Source organism: Gracilinanus agilis, chromosome 3 (genome assembly GCF_016433145.1).
Source record: "Gracilinanus agilis isolate LMUSP501 chromosome 3, AgileGrace, whole genome shotgun sequence".
NCBI classification, from domain to species: domain Eukaryota; kingdom Metazoa; phylum Chordata; class Mammalia; order Didelphimorphia; family Didelphidae; genus Gracilinanus; species Gracilinanus agilis.
Window position 1 is genome coordinate 539,558,025 of NC_058132.1, and position 19,438 is coordinate 539,577,462.

A 19,438-nucleotide genomic window follows, 5' to 3' on the forward strand; every position below is an offset into this window, starting at 1 on the left:
AAGTTGCATTCATTTTTTTCTGCTTTTCTTCATTTGTTTGTGATGTTTTTACAATCTAGTACATGGCAATTCTTTGTATTCGTGCCATGAGCTGCTGAAAAGAAGATATATTAATTTTTATCTCTATTTTAATTTTCTCCAGATATAAATTGACTCTAATCTTTCTAATATTTCATTCACTTCTCTTACATTTTTCTTATTTATTTTTTGGTTTGATTTATCTAATTATTAAAGGGGAAGATTGAGGTCCCCCATTAGTATGCTTTTACTATAAATTTCCTTCTTAAGATCCTTTAGTTTCTCCTTTAACAATCTGGATGCTATACCTTTTGTTGCATAAATGTTTAGTATGTAACATGCATGATCTCAAGTGTGGTGAACTGCCTCACAAAATTCCACAGTAGCTCCCAGAACTCCAGGAGAAGGGGTACTTCAGGCAGTTAAGATGTGAGTATAAAAGCAGGACACCCAGCTTGGCAAACTTAGTCTTTGGGGGAGCTGGGTGGCTTGAAAGGGGTTGGAATTGATTCTTTTCAGCTAGCTCATTTCTAACCTCAGAGAGCAGTGTGTTTCTTTGCTGAATACTCCTTTTGACTACAGTCAGGCTGTGAGCACTATGAAAATACTTTATATGCAGTATCCCAGTCAATCTCTAACAATATAGATCTAGAATCAAGATTATCTTCACCATCGTAAACTTGATAACATTAGATTTAAGAAGAAGTTTAGTTTGTGAGGGAGTTAGGATAAAAAATTTATTCAAAGGCATTCTCCTCTGGGGGATTGCTATTTTTGTCAATATCCTAAAGATACTATATAGTTTTATCTCATCCTCCATCCTAGAAATTATCTCTCCTTCCCTGATTCCCTGAATTAATAAATCCCTTTTCTTGTTAAGTTTGTGGGGTGGGAAGAGTTATATTTTCAGGATTTACCAAGCCAATACACACATTACCAAACCAATTCTTCATCCAGGCAAACTCTGAGCATAGCTCTAATCCAGATTACAAGGCCGATGTTTGAAGTCATCCTGAGCACTTAATCTATCTGGGGCTTTCGGAATAATCTTCCAACAGTGGAAGTGGCTAATTTCTGTAGAATTATTCCCTATCTGTCAGACAATTTATCGCTGAGATATCCAAGTCTAAATAACCTCCATTCTTGGTCAAATAAGGGATTCTGTTATAATAGTTTACAGAGGAGGGGGAGGAGAAAGAATTCCATTCACTCACTCCCCTCCCCCCTGCTAGTTTTTTTAGCTTAATTCCTGCTGTGGCTCCATTGCTTAACCATTGCCAACTGGACACATCTTTACAAGTATTTATATTAATTCATTGTTTATGGTACCTTTTATCAATATATAATTTCCTTCCTTATCTCTTTTAATCAGATCCATTTTTAATTTAGCTTTAACTGATATCAAAATTGCTACTACTGCTTTTTTTTGAGATGATGCATAATAAATTCTGCTTGAGCCTTTTACTTTAATCTGTGTGTGTCACTCTGCCTCAAATGTATTTCTTTTAAATAATATATAGTAGAATTATGGTTTTTTAATCCACTCTGTTGTAAACTTCTGTTTTATAGGTGAGTTCATCCCATTCAAATTTCAGTTTTGCTTATTAACTGTGAATTGTCTTCCATTTTATTTTCCCCTTTAAATCCTACTCTATTCTCTTTCACTCCATTCCGCCTCACCAGTGTTTTGTTTTTTATCACCCACTCATTTCCCCCTCCCTCAAATTGCCTTCCCCCCTTCCCTCGTCTTATTGTCCTTGTACTACTTTGTATGGTAAGGCAGAATTCATGTTTTCTTCTTTTTTTCATTCTTTTGATTTTATTTTCTTCTTTCTTGATGTCTCCTGAAATCATTAATTTCTACTTATTTAATTTTTAAGACCTGATTGTCTTTCATTAGCTTTACAATCTTCTTTTTTCATTTGGCAAATATCTTCTTGCATTGCTTTCATGTCCTTTCTCCACTTTTCCTCTGCCTCTCTTAATTGTTTTTTGAAGTCCTTTATGAGCTCTTCCAGAATCCAAGTCCAATCCATACTTTTCTTTTGGTATTTGAGTGTTCTTGTTTCACTGTCCCCTTCAGTGCCTGTTCCTTACTTTTTGTCTTCATAAAAAATATTTATACTTACATGCTTTTTTATTTACTCATTTTTCCTGCCTTTTTATAGGTAGAATCTGTTCTCTGGGAAGTTAAGACACACTCTTAAAATTCAGTATTTCTTTGATGATTCAGTTCACATGGAATTCCTCCAGTTCATTATTCCTTTGAGCACAATAATATTCCATCACCAGCATATAGCACAATTTGTTCAGCCATTCCCCAGTTGAAGGGCATACACTAGTTTTCCAGTTTTTTGCCACTACAAAGATTGTGGCTATAAATATTTTTGTATGTGTCTTTTTCCCTATTATCTCTTTGGGGTACAAACCCCATACCTCAGAGTATGGCTGGATCCAAGGGCAGACAGCCTTTTGAGCATAGTTCTAAATGCCATACAGAATGGTTGAATCAATTCACAACTTCACCAACATTGCATTAGTGTCCCAATTTTGCCACAGCTCCTCCAACAAAGTATTTTCCTTTGCAGTCAGGTTAGCTAATATGCTAGGTATAAGGTCGTAACTCAGAGTTGTTTTGATTTGCATTTCTCTAATTATGAGAAATTTAGAACTCTTTTTCATGTGTTTATTGATAGTTTTGATTTCTTCAACTGAATATTGTCTATTAATGTCCCTTGCATATTTATCAATTGGGGGATGACTTGATTTTTTGTACAATTGCTTTAGCTCCTTATATATTTGAGTAATTAGATTTTTGTAAGAGTTTTTTTGTTATACGGACCTTTTCCCAATTTGTTGTTTCCCTTCTAATTTTGGTTGCATTGGTTTTGTTTGTACAAAAACTTTTTAAATTTAATGTAATCAAATTATTTATTTTACATTTTGTAATTTTTTTCTAACTCTTGCTTGGTTTTAAATTCTTTACTTCCCCAGAGATCTGACAAGTATACTATTCTGTGAAAGAGGAAAAAAATATTTTTTTAATCATTTAATTAATTCCTTTTAAACATTCTTTTCTTTTTAATAGGTATTACTTTAATGTTGTTTGAAAAGTGAATGTTGGGAATGCTCAACTGACTACTTTCTCTATTCCACCATACTAGTTCTGCCTCCCAAAAATCTCCTATAGATTGTTTCTGTTTCTTTTCCTATTATCAATTCATTACATAATATTTTGCAATTAAAATTATTTTTATTTGGCATCTATTATTTTATATCATTTAAAATCAATATTTTTAAAATTTTTTCTAAGTAGAGAATACATGTAATATTTCTAAAATTTTAAATTTATTTATAATGACTATTTTGGACTCTATGAACTATTTGATAAAATATCATGCAATGCTAAAATATAGATTTTTCTTTTTTTAAGAATATACCATAAGTCTTTTTCAAATATGTTATTCAAAAATGTGTTCAGATACAATATTTAAAATTTTTATATTCTAATAATTTTCATACATCTCTGACATAGGTAGTATAAAGGTAATGTGATATAGGTTGTACTTGTGTGCATATGGCATATTTCCATGTTCTTTATGTTGTAAAAGAAGATACATGTTTCTTAAACCAGAGAAAAATTCATGGAGGAAATAAAGTGAAGAATAGTACTTGCCTCCTTCATTGGAATGTTAAACTAAATATCTGTTACTAAATACAGTTAATAATTTATTGTTCACAGGCTAATTAGCTTGACACATTTCAGACTGTAAGAAAGTTTTAAGTCTTTCTCCCTCTTCAAATTTGATTTTTTAAAATTATACAATGAATTTCAGAAGATTCCCCAGTAATTATTTTTCTAGAGAAAGACCATTAAATTTTATAGGGAAGTAATATGATATAAGTTGTACATGTGCACATATGGCACATATTTCCATGTTCTTCTTACACCAGAGAAAAATTCATGGAGGAAATAAAGTGAAGAATAGTATGCTTCAATCTGCATTCAAATTTCATCAGTTCATTCTGTGGTGGTGCATAGGCTTTTTAAACATCAGTCACTTTGAGTTGTCCTGTATCCTTACATTGCTCGTGATAGTTAATTCATTCACAGCTGATCATTATACATTATTGCTGTTATTGGTTCTAATAACTTCATTTTGCATAACTTCACATAAGTCTTTAAAGATTTTGTTTTTGTGCATGTGTGTGTGATCATCTTGTTCATCATTTCATATGAATTCCATTACAATTATATATCATGACTTCTTCAGACATTTCCCCACTGATGGACATTCCTTCACTTGCCAGTTATTTGCCACTTCAAAAAGAGATATTATAAATATTTTTGTACAACTAGGTCTTTTCTCCCTATCTCTGATCTCTTTGAAATAAAGATCAAGTAGAGATTTTGCTCTTTCAAAGAGCATGAATCATGTTAAATGTCAATGTAAATTTCATGTAGTTTACATTTACAAATTTATAGGCTATATGATTGTATGCATATTAGGTTACTGATATATGTCTATTAGCAGAAAATTGTTTCTATTTTCTAATGACTTAATTGCAACTAGTTCACCTTTGAATCCTCTTATTAGAAGTATATTTTGAGGTTTCAGTCCGCAGATGGATTCATTCTTAAATTAGTTTCTTATATGTAACACTTTTTTTGATTTATTTTTATCCATTTTGCCATTATTTACTAATTTTACCATTATGTTTAACAAATTATAATATGGCACTCAAATTTTTATGTTTGTGTTTCTTTTCATGTGTTTTTTATAATATTTTTTATAATTTTTTATTTCAATATTCTTTTCTAGAACTTTGTTATTCTTGTTAACTTTCCTTTATCTTTTGTGATGCTAATATATTCCTAGAGATTCTCTCCTTTTCACTATTATAGGTTCTATCTTAAATTCTTTGGAATTACATAAATTTCTTCTATTCCCATATTTTGCCTATAACTACATATTATTCAAAATAATTTTTCTACTATTTTCTAATAATGTGATAAATATAGGTACCCCTTCAAGATCAAAACTTTCCCCATTGCAATTTTGACATATAGAGTTTTTGCACAAGAAATTAATTTGGAATTTGAAGCAGTTTTGTGAAAGCTACAGACAACATGTGCAGGCAAGGAGACTAGACAGAGAAAGTGTGCAAATGGAAATGCACAAAATCTATGTGTAATATTGAATAATATAAACATTTTTATCTCTTAACAGCCAAAATATACACAATTTCTTTTTTAAAGGAAAAATACATAAAAAGTTAACATTTGAAAAAGAACACAGAACCCAGCAAATGAAACACAAAGGCTATAAATGTAGAGATATAATAACATGGATATATAGCCTATGACCAAATACTCAACCTACATTTTACCGTAAGATATTGCAAACACATGGTAAATGAAAAAGAAAATATTTATTTAGACTTCCCTCATAAAAAAAGAGAGAGCTAAAATCTTTTTTTTTTTTTTTTTTTTTTTTTTTTTTTTGTCGATTTAGCGGGTGCTTCTTCTAATCCCCATGATGTGGAAAAGATACCTATACTTTGTTCTCTACTTATATCCCTAACTAGATTATCATTTTGCATTGTATAGAATATGTGTTCTTTTCTTAACCCTTATCTTCTGATTTAGAATCACTATTGTGTGTTGGTTTGAAGGCAGAAAAGTGTAATGGCTAACTAAAAGGAGTTAAGTGTCTTCCCCAGGTTCAAACCCAGGAATTGCTTGCATGCAGATTTGAACTTAGGTTCCCCCATATCTGCATCTAGCTTTCAGTCCACTAACTCATCTAACTGCCCCATATATGTTATTTAAAAGCTGTTGTAAACAGTATTTTATATATATATATATATATATATATATGTAGATATATAGATAGATAGATATATAGATAGATAGATAGACAGACAGATAGATATAATAATACATTTGCTATATTAGCATAGAAATATATTAGCATTTATAATATGCTTATATAAAGTAAAGATTTTTTGAGTTGTTGGATCGCATACGGAACTTTATGAGATGTAAAACAGATAACTGGCTGTATTAAATTGAAAATTTTTTGAACAAAAATAACCAATACAATGAAGTTTAAAAGGGAAAAAAAAATACTGGTGAAATTTTTTCTAGCAAGTGTTAAAGATAAGAGCTACATATTTCAAATATACAGAAAATTAAATCAAATTTATAAGAATACAAATCATTCTCCACCTGAAGAAATTCAAGTCATTATTAATTATATGAAATGTTCCAAGTCATTATTAATTACAGAAATGTAAATTAAAGCAACTATGAGATACCACATCATACCTCTCAAATTGGTTAACATGAAAAACAAATAAAAATAAAAAAAACAAAAAAGATATATTTTGGAAGGGATGTGGGAAATTTAGGACACTAATATATCATTTATAGAGTTGTGAACTGATACAACTATTCTGGAGAACAATTCAGAACCAATCCCCAAAGGACATAAACTGTGTATACCCTCTGACCCAACAATACCACTATTAGGTCTCTATCCCAAAGAGAACAAAGATAGGGGGAAATGATCTATTTATACAAAACTATTTAGCATCTTTTTTATGAGGAGCAATAAATAGGAAACTGAAGAGATATCCATCAAATGGACATTAGAGAATGGCTGAACAAGTTGATGTATATGATTGTAATGAAATATTATTGTTTGAAACAAAATAATGTGTAGAACAATAACAACAACAAAAACATTCTGGAAAGACTTATATGGAGTGAGGCAAAGTGAAGTGAGCAGTACCAAGAGAATATTATACATGGTAACAGCAATCATGTATGTTTCTTAATTCTGTATCACTTAATTATTATCAACAATTAAATGAATCCAAGACAACTCCAAGACTATCCACTGTCTCAGAAGGATTTGATGTAATTTGAATGCAGATTTAAGGATACCATTTTTCATTTTCTTCCCTTCAAAAGATTTTTCATCTATAAGTAATATGCTTTCTTCACCAGTATACAAAACATGTAAATTATATATTGAATAATAGTACATCTGTAACTTATATCATACTACTTGCTTTTGGGGGAGGAGGGAAGGCAGGGAGGGAGAGAACATGAACCACAAAATGTCAAAAACTGATTGTTAAAAATTATATTTAAATTGATAACAACATCTGTCACAGGGTAGTGATAGTGACAAATCAGGACATGGGGAAGTAAGAAACCCTCAAAGCACTCCAACCATTCTCCAAATGATCGGAGATGAATAAAAATACTTAAAAATGAATAGTAGAGCAGCAGAAGCAGTACAAGAAGAGTTAAATCAGTGCTCTGGCCCAGAATAACATCAGGAGACAACAAAGGGAACTCATCTCACTGGAGTAAGAGGAGGGATCACTAAATAAGCCTCAGATAAACTGAGGCTCAATATAATACAAGCAGTAGGATTGTTGAGAAGGTCAAATAAAACAATATTTTAATGTACTCAGTAGTATCTGGTACATCACAGAGAGTTAATAAATGCTAATTTCCTTCATATTTTTTAGTTGATATAGATTTGAAATATTGTTTTTCTTTCTTAAATTTCGTGGGTTATAAGATCATTATATCTTATATATCAGCTGGAAGAGTCCTCAAAACCTATGTAGTACAACCACTTGGTTTTGTGAGTGAAGAAACAGCCATAAGGAGAGGGAGTATTGAGATATATTTGACTGATTCCACCTTCAGTTTTCTTTCCTTTTTGCCTTAGACATTTGGAGACTGCTGAAAACAACCTCTCCAATATCCTTCTGATGTAATTTCCACAATTTCTGTTTATTTTTAAATTTCATTTTGTTTGTTTTACAGCCTGATATACTGTGACAAGCATTGATATTTTTAATGAACAGTCTTGTTTTAAATTCATGTTTTGACACTGCATCTTTGAGTTAGTCATTTAACATACTCATTTAAAGATGATAATGTTAGACTAGATGTCATCTGATGTCATCTGAAACTTGATTTTTATGGTCCCCAAAAAGTTTTATGCATATTTTTATAAAATAAATGGGTATAGATGGAGATAGAGAGGTGTAGACTGAATGCTACCACTGTTAATTGGATGACAACAGTAGTAGTTCAGATATGTGGCTAGAGCAAGATCACCTGAGTCTTGCCACCTAGCTAGATGTTGTACCACCTCCCTCCTTTATAACAGTGCCCAGGCAGGATCCTTCAGATCAGTAGATGGTATCCCTTCAGGTCCCACCTGGAGTTGATTAATGATGGATATTGGGCTCTATTAGCCTTGGACACATTTATCTGACTGTGTTGCTCCCTTCCCAGAGAAGTGATGACACAACCAATCCAGGAAGGTACTTGAATAGCTTTATCTATATTTCTAGCAAAGAAGGAATATTAGGAAATTGGAAGAGGAATTGGGAAACCCTAAACTGATTTGATAATAGTAATCCCTCAGAGCTGCAGGTGAATGATTCTGGCTTGTTTAGCTTCTCTGGCTCAGCCTGGCCACAGCCAAACCAGAGCAAGCAAGCTGCTGTTTGATGTCTTTTAGCTTCTTCTTCTTCTTGCCAGATGTTATGCTTATACAGCCTTCAGGTACCACCATCTTTCCACCCACTTCTTCTCCTGCCCACTTCCCAGATCCCTCCCTGGCCCTGGGAGACCTAGATAACTAAAGATGTTTGAATTCCTAATTATCTAAGGGACAGTAGAATAAGAAGATTGAGGGTCTGGGTACAGGTGGGCAGTGTTAATCAGGTATAAGACAGGAGTTCTTGCAAGGTTGAACCCAGCAAGTCACAAATCCCAATAGACCAGGGTCCACAGATCTCAGGTCCTAGGGAAGTGAAAGGACCAAAAGCCCTGGCCAACTACTTTCTCCCCTGTCCTTATGGCCTCTGGGAACATTCTGATGTCCAATGGCCTTCACCTGTCAATCAACGGTAAGACTCTCTGCTCCCAGAGTTTCAATATAACAATATGACTACTGGATAGTTGTCCTTCCCTCATCCAAATAATGTTTTTAAACCCCTCATTTTCCATCCTGATAGTAGTACTAAGTTTTGTTTCTAAAGCAGAAAAGTAGTAAGCTAGGTAAATGAGGTTAAGTGACTTGGCCAGGTACACACAGTTAAGAAATGTCATAGAGCTCTCAATCCACTGAGCAATTTAGCTGCCTTCCCCTGAAATAATGTTTCATGCATTCTCCTTTATTCAATAAAGCTGATTTAAAGTGAAACAGATAGAATAGATTCATTTTTTTAATTGCAATTTCCTTTTTATGATGGTTGGCTGCTTAGAGCTTAAGTTGGATGACTGGCAGATCTGCCCACAGAATGATACATAGAGAATAATGAGAATAATTCTTTGTGGCACTATATCAATAGGATAACAGATTGCAAACAGATAACATGGCACCATTTCATTTTTTAAAGTTCAGCGTGACTGATGAAGTTATGAAGTCAAAAGAAAGAGTATTATATTTCTACTAACATGGTGGTGGTTTTTGCTATCTGTCTATTTATTCCCTTTCTCTTTGTCCCCAAGTCTAACATCCACTCCTTTAAAATGTACAAGTGAATTACATTTGTCACATGCTACGTTTCAACATTTGGGGCAAAGGTTGGGGTAGATTACAAAAATTTAGAAATTATAAGGAACATTACATATCATCTGATTCAACTACTTATCATCGTAGAGAAAAGTCAAAGAAATTTTGAGTTTCCTCAAAATCTCTAAGCTTATTATTGGTATGGTAAGTTTATAGAATGACACACTGTTACAGCAAACTCATGGCTCTTTTCTATCTACTAAACTACTTTTAATTGGGAAACAAATTATTTTACACTTCATGTTTCCATAATGTTTCCTCATTAACAGTTTTCTCTCACAGTGTTATATTATAGGTAGAATAGGTATTATCATCATTGTAGATGACGAAATTGAGGATAAGTAAGTTTAAATGGCTTACTTAGTTTTGCATGAATGTTAAGTGACAGACAGAATTTGAAACTATGTTTCAACTCTCAGACTTTGTCATCTTAAAGAATGAACTGAATTTATCACCTTGAATTTTATTAAGATGCATTTTAGGAATAATGTTCATATATTTACAATCTACTTATTTTCAGCTCATGTCTGGAAATTTGTAGTTTATATAATATAAATGATTTTTTCTGATGTGCTATTACATTTTCTCTTTGGCCTAGACAAAATAATATTTTTGATTGATGGTTGTTGGTGTTTGTCCTTTCTACTTGAAAAAGACCAAAATGATATCACTAGGTGACGTTGACTCCAACATAAATTGGATTTAAGTGAAGCAGAGTTACACAAAGGTGTCAGGTTCATTCTTTTTTCTACAGTCATCAATCAAAGTTCAGTAACAAGACAAAAGTCAGGATTACTGGTGATGGCTCAGGATGCAGTGGATAACCTCAGATTATTCAATGTATAACCATACTCTAAATGCATTCCTGTGATAGACATCCCACTAACTCACACATAGTTTTGAAGTCTGTTCCTTGCTCTCAACCTGTTTTACCCCATATGAAGAGACAGTTTACTAGAATGTGATTACTGCATATGCTACAGTTTCTTCTTGCCACAGATGGACACCAAAGGAGAAAAGGAGTCATGTACAGGACTCAGCAAGACCTCTCACCAAAGGAATTAGACTCCTTTGTACACATCTTAAGTCCCAATTAATTAATATTCATGAACAACAAATTAAAATTAATTAACATTTCTATCTCAGTTTAATATACAATGTGGAGAGAGAAAAAAACAAGTACTAAATTTTGTTTTGATTGCAGAGTACTCTGATACGGAATTAATATGAAATAATATATTTCACATGTATTATATATATATATGTATGCATATATACATATATATATTATTAACTAATTAGGAAAATTTTTTCTTGGGTAGATGGATTCATGTTCTTTCCTCACTTCCTCCCATAGCCAATGTGCAATTCCACTGGGTTTTACATGTGTTATTGATCAAGACCTCTTTCCATATTATTGATATTTGCATCTAGGGTGATTGTTTAGAGTCTACATTCCCAATCATATCTCCATTGACCTATGTGATCAAGAAGTGGTTTTTCTTCTGTGTTTCTGCTCCCACAGTTCTTTCTCTGAATGTGGATAGCATTCTTTCTCATAGGTCCCTCAGAAATGTCTTGGATCACGGCATTGTTGCTAGTAGAGAAGTCCCTTATATTTGATTGTGTCACAGTGAATCCGTCTGTGTGTATAAGTTTCTCCTGGTTCTGCTCATTTCACTCTGCATCAATTCCTGGAGATCACATGGAATTCCACCAGTTCATCATTCCTTTTAGTACAACAGTATTCCATCACCAACAGATATCACAATTTGTTTAGCCATTCCCCAATTGAAAGGCATCCCGTCATTTTCCATTTTTTGCATATATTTTAAAATCATCCACTTTCCAGTATTCTAATTTACTATCTAATTATTTGCATCTTTTAAAACATTTTTAGAGGTTCCGGGTTAAGATGGCGGCAGAGTAAGAAGCAGCTCTTAACCTCTCCTGACCAAAACACACAAAACTCCTCAAGGGGACATAAAAACAAGTCCAGACAAACGGAGGAACCCCACAACAGGGCACAGCGTGGAAGGTACATGGAATCGAGGCATTTCCATGCTATAAAGGCGTGAAACAGCTCTCACTAAATCGCGGGCTGAGCAACCACCCCACCCCCACCCCCTCCACACACAGCACCTATAGCACCGAACCCAGCTAAAAAGAAATAGAGCAAGTTTGGGGCACCCATTGAGTCATTGGCAGCTCCGGGGCCTGTTCCTGAGAGCAGCAAGATTTGGGACCCCAAAAAGCCAAAGAACGCACCTGAAATCTGAGCGCGGGCTTAGGGCGCAGAGCGCAGGAGCAGAGCTCAGGCGGGCTCAAAGCTCAGGCTCCGAGGAGGCGTGGGTGGAGGCAGACACAGCCACAAACTAAAGCTCTGAAATCCTGAGTGGGGAACCAGCGTGGACGGGTGTATGACTGTGGAAGCAGTGCCCTGAGACTTGTAAAAAAACCTCTGGCAGAGGATCAAGCAAGGGGATCCACTAGGGGACTTGACGGCGGACAGACCCTGAGCACAAGGATAAACCTGAGAAGCTGCTGGGCTAACGATTGCTACCCAGTCTCAGGAAGTTCAGAAAAGAAAGATTAACAACAAGAAAAAGAAGTCTTTAACACTTGACAACTTTTACACAGAGAAAATCCAGACAACTGAGCAAGCACAGGAGGAGAACAAACAAGCATCCGGACCCTCCTCAAATAAGGAAAACTCCTCACAAGCTATGGCAGAGTTCAAAACTGAGATTTTGAGGAAAATGGAAGAGATCTGGCAAGAAAATAACAGTTTAAAAGGCAGAATCTTGCAACTGGAAAGTGAGGCTCAGAAACCAAATGAACTGATAAGCAAATTGAACATCAGAAATGACCAGATTGAAAAGGAATACCAGAAGCTTATAGCCAAAAACCAGAAGATTATGGCCGAAAACTGAAAGATTATAGCTGAAAACCAGTCCCTAAAGGCTAGAATTGAGCAGTTAGAAGCTAATGATGTCTCAAGACAACAAGAACAAATAAAACAAAGCCAAAAGACTGAAAAAATAGAAGGAAACATGAAATATCTCAATGAGAGAGTGACAGACCAAGAAAACCAGTCTAGAAGAGACAATTTGAGAATAATTGGTCTTCCAGAAAAACCAGAAATTAATAGAAACCTGGACTCCATACTAACAGAAATAATTCAGCAAAATTGCCCTGAAGTCCTACAACAAGAGGGCAATATAGACATTGAAAGGATGCATAGAACATCTGCGACATTTGATCAAGGAAAGAAAAAACCCAGAAATATAATCACCAAATTCAAGAGTTTCCAAGCAAAGGAAAGAATTTTACAAGAAGCCAGAAAGAAACAATGCAAATATCAAGGAGCACCAATCAGGATCACACAGGATCTGGCAGCCTCCACGCTAAAAGATCACAAGGCTTGGAATACGATATTCAGAAAGGCAAGAGAGCTGGGCCTGCAACCACGGATCAACTACCCATCAAAATTGACTATATATTTCCAGGGGAAAGTATGGGCATTCAACAAAATTGAAGAATTCCAGGTATTTGCACATAAAAGACCAGGGCTAAATGGAAAGTTTGATATCCAACCACAAAAATCAAGAGAAACATGAAAAGGTAAATAAGATACAGAGGGGAAAGAAAGAAAACTTATAATTTTTATATTTGCCTTTTTAAGGGCCTCAGTCCGTTATGTATATTTCTCTGTAGTGAACTCTATTCACTATTATAATATTCACTATTATAGTAATCAGAAGAATAATTCACAGGGTGAGAGTGGAACACTAAATAATCTAAGATGACATGGGGGATGGGAATAAGGGGGTGAATAGCAGGGGACACCAAGAGAAACTTGAGTGAATAAGAAAATGGGATATTCTATTACACACAAAGAGGGCATGGGAGGGAGAGGGGACAAATACTATTATAAGAAGGAGAGGAAGAGAGCATTAAGAGGTAATAATCAAACCTTACTCTTAGTGTAATCAACCGGGAGAGGGAAGAGCAGCTATACTATCCATTGGGACATAAAACTCTTATCTAACCCTTCTGAGAAAGTTAGAAGGGATAAACCAAGGGGAGTAGGGGAGTGGGGAGGTCAAAAAAAGGGAGGGGAGAAAAGGGAGGGAATTCATAAGGCCTTTAAAAACAAAAAGAGCGGGGAAAAATAAGGGAGGGGGTAGAAAGGGAAGTTAATCAAGGGAGGGGATAAAGGATAGTGGCTCAATAGCAAACCACTGATTTAAAAGGAAAAAGTATAAGGAAAAGGGGGGTAGGAAGAGGGGAGGATTCGAAAATGTCAGCAAATGCACAACTGATGATTATAACTCTGAATGTGAATGGGATGAACTCGCTCATAAAACAGAAGCAAATAGCAGAGTGGATTAGAAACCAAAATCCCACCATATGTTGTCTACAAGAAACATATATGAGACAGGTGGACATACACAAGTTTAAAGTACAGGGTTTAAGCAAAATCTTTTGGCTGTCAAATGAGAAAAAGAAGGCAGGAGTGGCTATTATGATTTCTGACAAAGCCAAAGTAAAAATAGATATGATTAAAAAAAGACAGTGAAGGTCATTACATCCTGATTAAAGGCAGTATAAACAATGAGGAAATAACACTGCTCAATATGTATGCACCAAGTGGCATAGCACCCAAATTCATAAAGGAGAAACTGGCAGAGCTCAAGAAGGAAATAGATAGTAAAACCATAATAGTGGGAGATCTAAATATTCCTCTGTCAGATCTAGATAAATCAAACTGAAAAATAAGTAAGAAAGAGGTAAGAGAGGTGAATGAAGTCCTAGAAAAATTAGATCTAATTGATATGTGGAGGAAAATAAATAGGGACAAAAAGAATACACCTTCTTTTCAGCTGCACATGGCACATTCACAAAGATTGACCATGTTATAGGGCATAAAATCATTGCAAACAAATGCAAAAGAGCAGAAATAATAAATGTAACCTTCTCAGATCATAATGCAATAAAAATAATAATTAGTAAGGGCACCTGGACAGGAAAATCAAAAACGAATTTGAAATTAAATAATATGATTCTCCAAAACCAATTTGTCAAAGAAGGAATCATAGAAACAATCAATAATTTCATTGAAGAAAATGACAATCATGAGACATCCTACCAAACTCTGTGGGATGCCGCCAAGGCAGTACTCAGGGGGAAATTTATATCCTTGAGTGCATATATTAACAAATTAGGGAGGGCAGAGATTAATGAATTGGGCATGCAACTCAAAAAATTAGAAAGCAAGCAAATTAAAAATCCTCAGATGGAAACTAAATTAGAAATACTAAAAACCAAGGGAGAAATTAATAAAATCGAAAGTAAAAGAACTATTGAATTAATAAATAAGATTAGAAGCTGGTACTTTGAAAAAACAGATAAAATAGATAAAGTACTAGTCAATCTAATAAAAAAAAGGAAAGAAGAAAACCAAATTGACAGTATCAAAGATGAAAAGGGAAACCTCACCTCTAATGAAGAGGAAATTAAGGCAATCATTAAAAACTATTTTGCACAATTATATGGCAATAAATATAACAATTTAGGAGATATGGATGAATATTAACAAAAATATAAACTGCCTAGAATAACAGCAGAAGAAATAGAATACCTAAATAATCCCATATCAGAAAAAGAAATTGAACAAGTCATCAAAGAACTCCCTAAGAAAAAATCGCCAGGGCCTGATGGATTCACAAGTGAATTCTATCAGACATTCAAAAAGCAACTAATCCCAATACTATACAAATTATTTGATATGATAAGCAAAAAAGAAGTCCTACCAAATTCCTTTCATGACACAAATATGGTACTGATTCCAAAGCCAGGGAGATCAAAAACAGAGAAATAAAACTATAGACCAATCTCCCTAATGAACATAGATGCAAAAATCTTAAATAGAATACTAGCAAAGAGACTCCAGCAATTAATTAAGAAGATCATCCACCATGATCAGGTGGGATTTATACCAGGAATGCAAGGTTGGTTCAACATTAGGAAAACCATCCACATAATTGACCATATCAATAGTCTAACAAACAAAAATCACATGATCATCTCAATAGATGCTGAAAAAGCCTTTGACAAAATACAGCATCCATTCCTATTGAAAACACTGAAAAGTATAGGAATAGAAGGACCTTTCCTAAAAATAATAAATAGTATATACCTAAAACCATCAACAAACATGATATGCAATGGGGATAAATTAGAAGCCTTCCCAATAAGATCAGGAGTAAAACAAGGATGCCCATTATCACCTCTATTATTCAACATAGTACTAGAAACACTAGCAGTGGCAATTAGAGAAGAAAAAGAAATTCAAGGTATCAAAATAGGCAAGGAGGAGACTAAGTTATCACTCTTTGCATATGATATGATGGTATACTTAAAAAATCCTAGAGAATCAACTAAGAAGCTTGTAGAAATAATCGACAACTGTAGCAAAGTTGCAGGATACAAAATAAATGCACATAAATCATCAGCATTTCTATACATTTCCAATACACTAGAGCAGCAAGAAGTAGAAAGAGAAACACCATTTAAAATCACCCTAGACAATATAAAATCCTTGGGAATCTATCTACCAAAACAAACACAGCAATTATATGAAAACAACTACAAAACACTTTCCAAACAAATAAAACTGGATCTAAACAATTGGAAAGCCATTGATTGCTCATGGGTAGGTCGAGCTAACATAATAAAATGACAATTCTACCCAAATTAATTCACCTATTTAGCGCCATACCTATCAAGCTACCAAAAACTTCTTTACTGAATTAGAAAAAAACTATAACAAATTTCATTTGGAATAACAAAAGATCAAGAATATCAAGGGAAATAATGAAAAAAAATGTGAAGGAAGGGAGTCTAGCAGTTCCAGATATTAAACTATACTATGAAGCAGCAGTCATCAAAACAATATGGTACTGGCTAAGTGACAGAGAGCAGGATCAATGGAATAGACTTGGGGTAAATGACATCAGCAAGACAGTGTATCATAAACTCAAAGAGCCCAACTTTTGGGACATGAATCCACTATTTGACAAAAACTGCTGGAAAATTTGAAAAACAATATGGGAGAGATTACGTTTAGATCAACATCTCACACCCTACACCAAGATAAATTCAGAATGGGTGAACGTCTTGAATATAAAGAGGGAAACTATAAATAAGTTAAGTGAACACAGAATAGTATACTTGTCAGATCTCTGGGAAAGGAAAGATTTTAAAACCAAGCAAGAGTTAGAGAAAATTACAAAATGTAAATTAAATGGTTTTGATTATATTAAACTAAAAAGCTTTTGTACAAACAAAAACAATGTAGTCAAAATGTAGTCAAAATCAGGAGGGAAACCAGCCATATCATTTCTGGGTTTGTACCCCAAAGACATCATAGATAAACAGACTTGTAAGAAAATATTTATAGGTGCGCTTTTTGTGGTGGCAACAACCTGGAAAAGGAGGGCATGTCCTTCAATTGGGGAATGGCTGAACAAACTGTGGTATATGCGGGTGATGGAATACTATTGTGCTAAAAGGAATAACAAACTGGAGAAGTTCCAGGCGAACTGGAGAGACCTCCAGGAACTGATGCAGAGTGAAAGGAGCAGAGCCAGAAGAACATTGTACACAGAGACTGATATACTGTGGTAAAATAGAATGTAATGGACTTCTGTACCAGCAACAATGCAATGACTCAGGACAGCTCTGAGGGATTTATGGTAAAGAAAACTACCCACAGTCAGAGGAAGGACTGCAGGAGAGGAAACACATAAGAAAAGCAACTGCTTGAACGTATGGGTCGGGGTGGACATGATTGGGGATGTGGACTCGAAATTACCACACCAATGCAACCACCAACAATTTGGAAATAGGTCCTGATCAAGGACACATGACAAAACCAGTGGAAATGTGCGTCGGCCATGGGTGGGGGGAGTGCGGGAGGTAAAGGGGAAAGTAGGAGCATGAATCATGTAACCATGTTAAAAATGATTATTAATAAATGTTTAAAAAAAACATTTTTAGTTCCAAATTCTGTTCCTATTTTACACCTGCAGGGAAGGAAGAAAATACGATATCAATTATACATGTGAAATCATGTAAAACATATTTTCATCTTAACTAGAACATAAAAAAAGAAGAAAGAAAGTAAGGTGATTGTACTTCAATTTATACTCAGTTCATTAGTTCTCTATCTGGAGGTAAATGTCATTTTATCATTTTTTTTCTTTTTTAGAAAAATTTGCCATGGTTACATGATTCATGTTCTTACTTTCCCCATCACCTCCCAAAAAAACTCCCCCCATAGCCAATGCACATTTCCATTGCTTTTAACATGTGCCATCTATCAAGACCTATTTCTATATTATTGATAGTTGCATTGGTGTGGTAGTTTTGAGTCTACATCCCCAATCATGTCCGTATCAATCCATGTGTTCAAGCAGTTGTTTTTCTTTTGTATTTCCTCTCCTGTAGTTCTTCCTCTGAATGTGGGTAGTGTTCTTTTCCATAAGTCCCTCAGAATTGTCCTGGGTCATTGCATTACTGCTAGTACAGCAGTTCATTACATTTGATTTTACCACAGTGTATTAGGCTCTGCTTACAGTATTCTTTTGGTTCTGCTCCTTTCAATCAGCATCAATTCCTGGAGGTCTTTCCAGTTCACATGGAATTCCTCCAGTTTATTACTCCTTTGAGCACAATAGTATTCCATCATCAGCATATAGCACAATTTGTTCAGCCATTCCCCAATTGAAGGACATACCCTCATCTTCCAGGTTTTGCTACCACAAAAAGAGCGGCTATAAATATTTTTGTATGAATCTTTTTATCTATGATCTCTTTGGGGTACAAAACCAGCAATAGTATGGCTGGATCACATGGCAGGAATTCTTTTATAGACCTTTGAGCATAGTTCCAAATTGCCATCTAGAATGGTTGGATCAGTTCACAACTCCACCAGCAATGCATTAATGTTTCAATTTTGCTACAACCCCTCCAACATTTATTACTCTCCCCTGCTGTCATTTTAGCCAATCTGCTAGGTGTGAGGTGATACCTCAGAGATGTTTTGATTTACATTTCTCTAATTATTAGAGATTTAGAACACTTTCTCATGTGCTTATTGATAGTTTTGATTTCCTTATCTGAAAATTGCCTATTCATGTCCCTTGCCCATTTATCAATTGAGGAATGGCTTGGTATTTTATATAATTGATGTAGTTCCTTGTATATTTGAGTAATTAGGCCTCTGTCAGAATTTTTTGTTATAAAGATTTTTTCCCAGTTTGTTGTTTCCCTTCTCATTTTGGTTGCATTGTTTTTGTTTGTATTTTTTTAAAATTTAATGTAATCAAAATTATTTATTTTACATTTTGTAATTTTTTCTAACTCTTCCTTGATTTTAAAATCTTTCCTTTCCCAGGGATCTGACAAGGATACTATTCTATGTTCACTCAATTTGCTTACAGTTTCCTTCATTATATTCAAGTCATTCACCCATTCTGAATTTATCTTGGTGTAGGGTGTGAGATATTGATCTAAACCTAGTCTCTTCCATATTGCTTTCCAATTTTCCCTGCAGTTTTTGTTGAATACTTAATTTTCGTCCCCAAATTTGGGCTGTTTGGGTTTATCATAGACTGTCTTGCTAACGTCACTTAACCCATGTCTATTCTACTGATCCTCCCCTTTGTCTCTTTGCCAGTACCATATTGTTTTGATGACCCCTGCTTCATAGTATAGCTTAATATTTGGTACTGCTA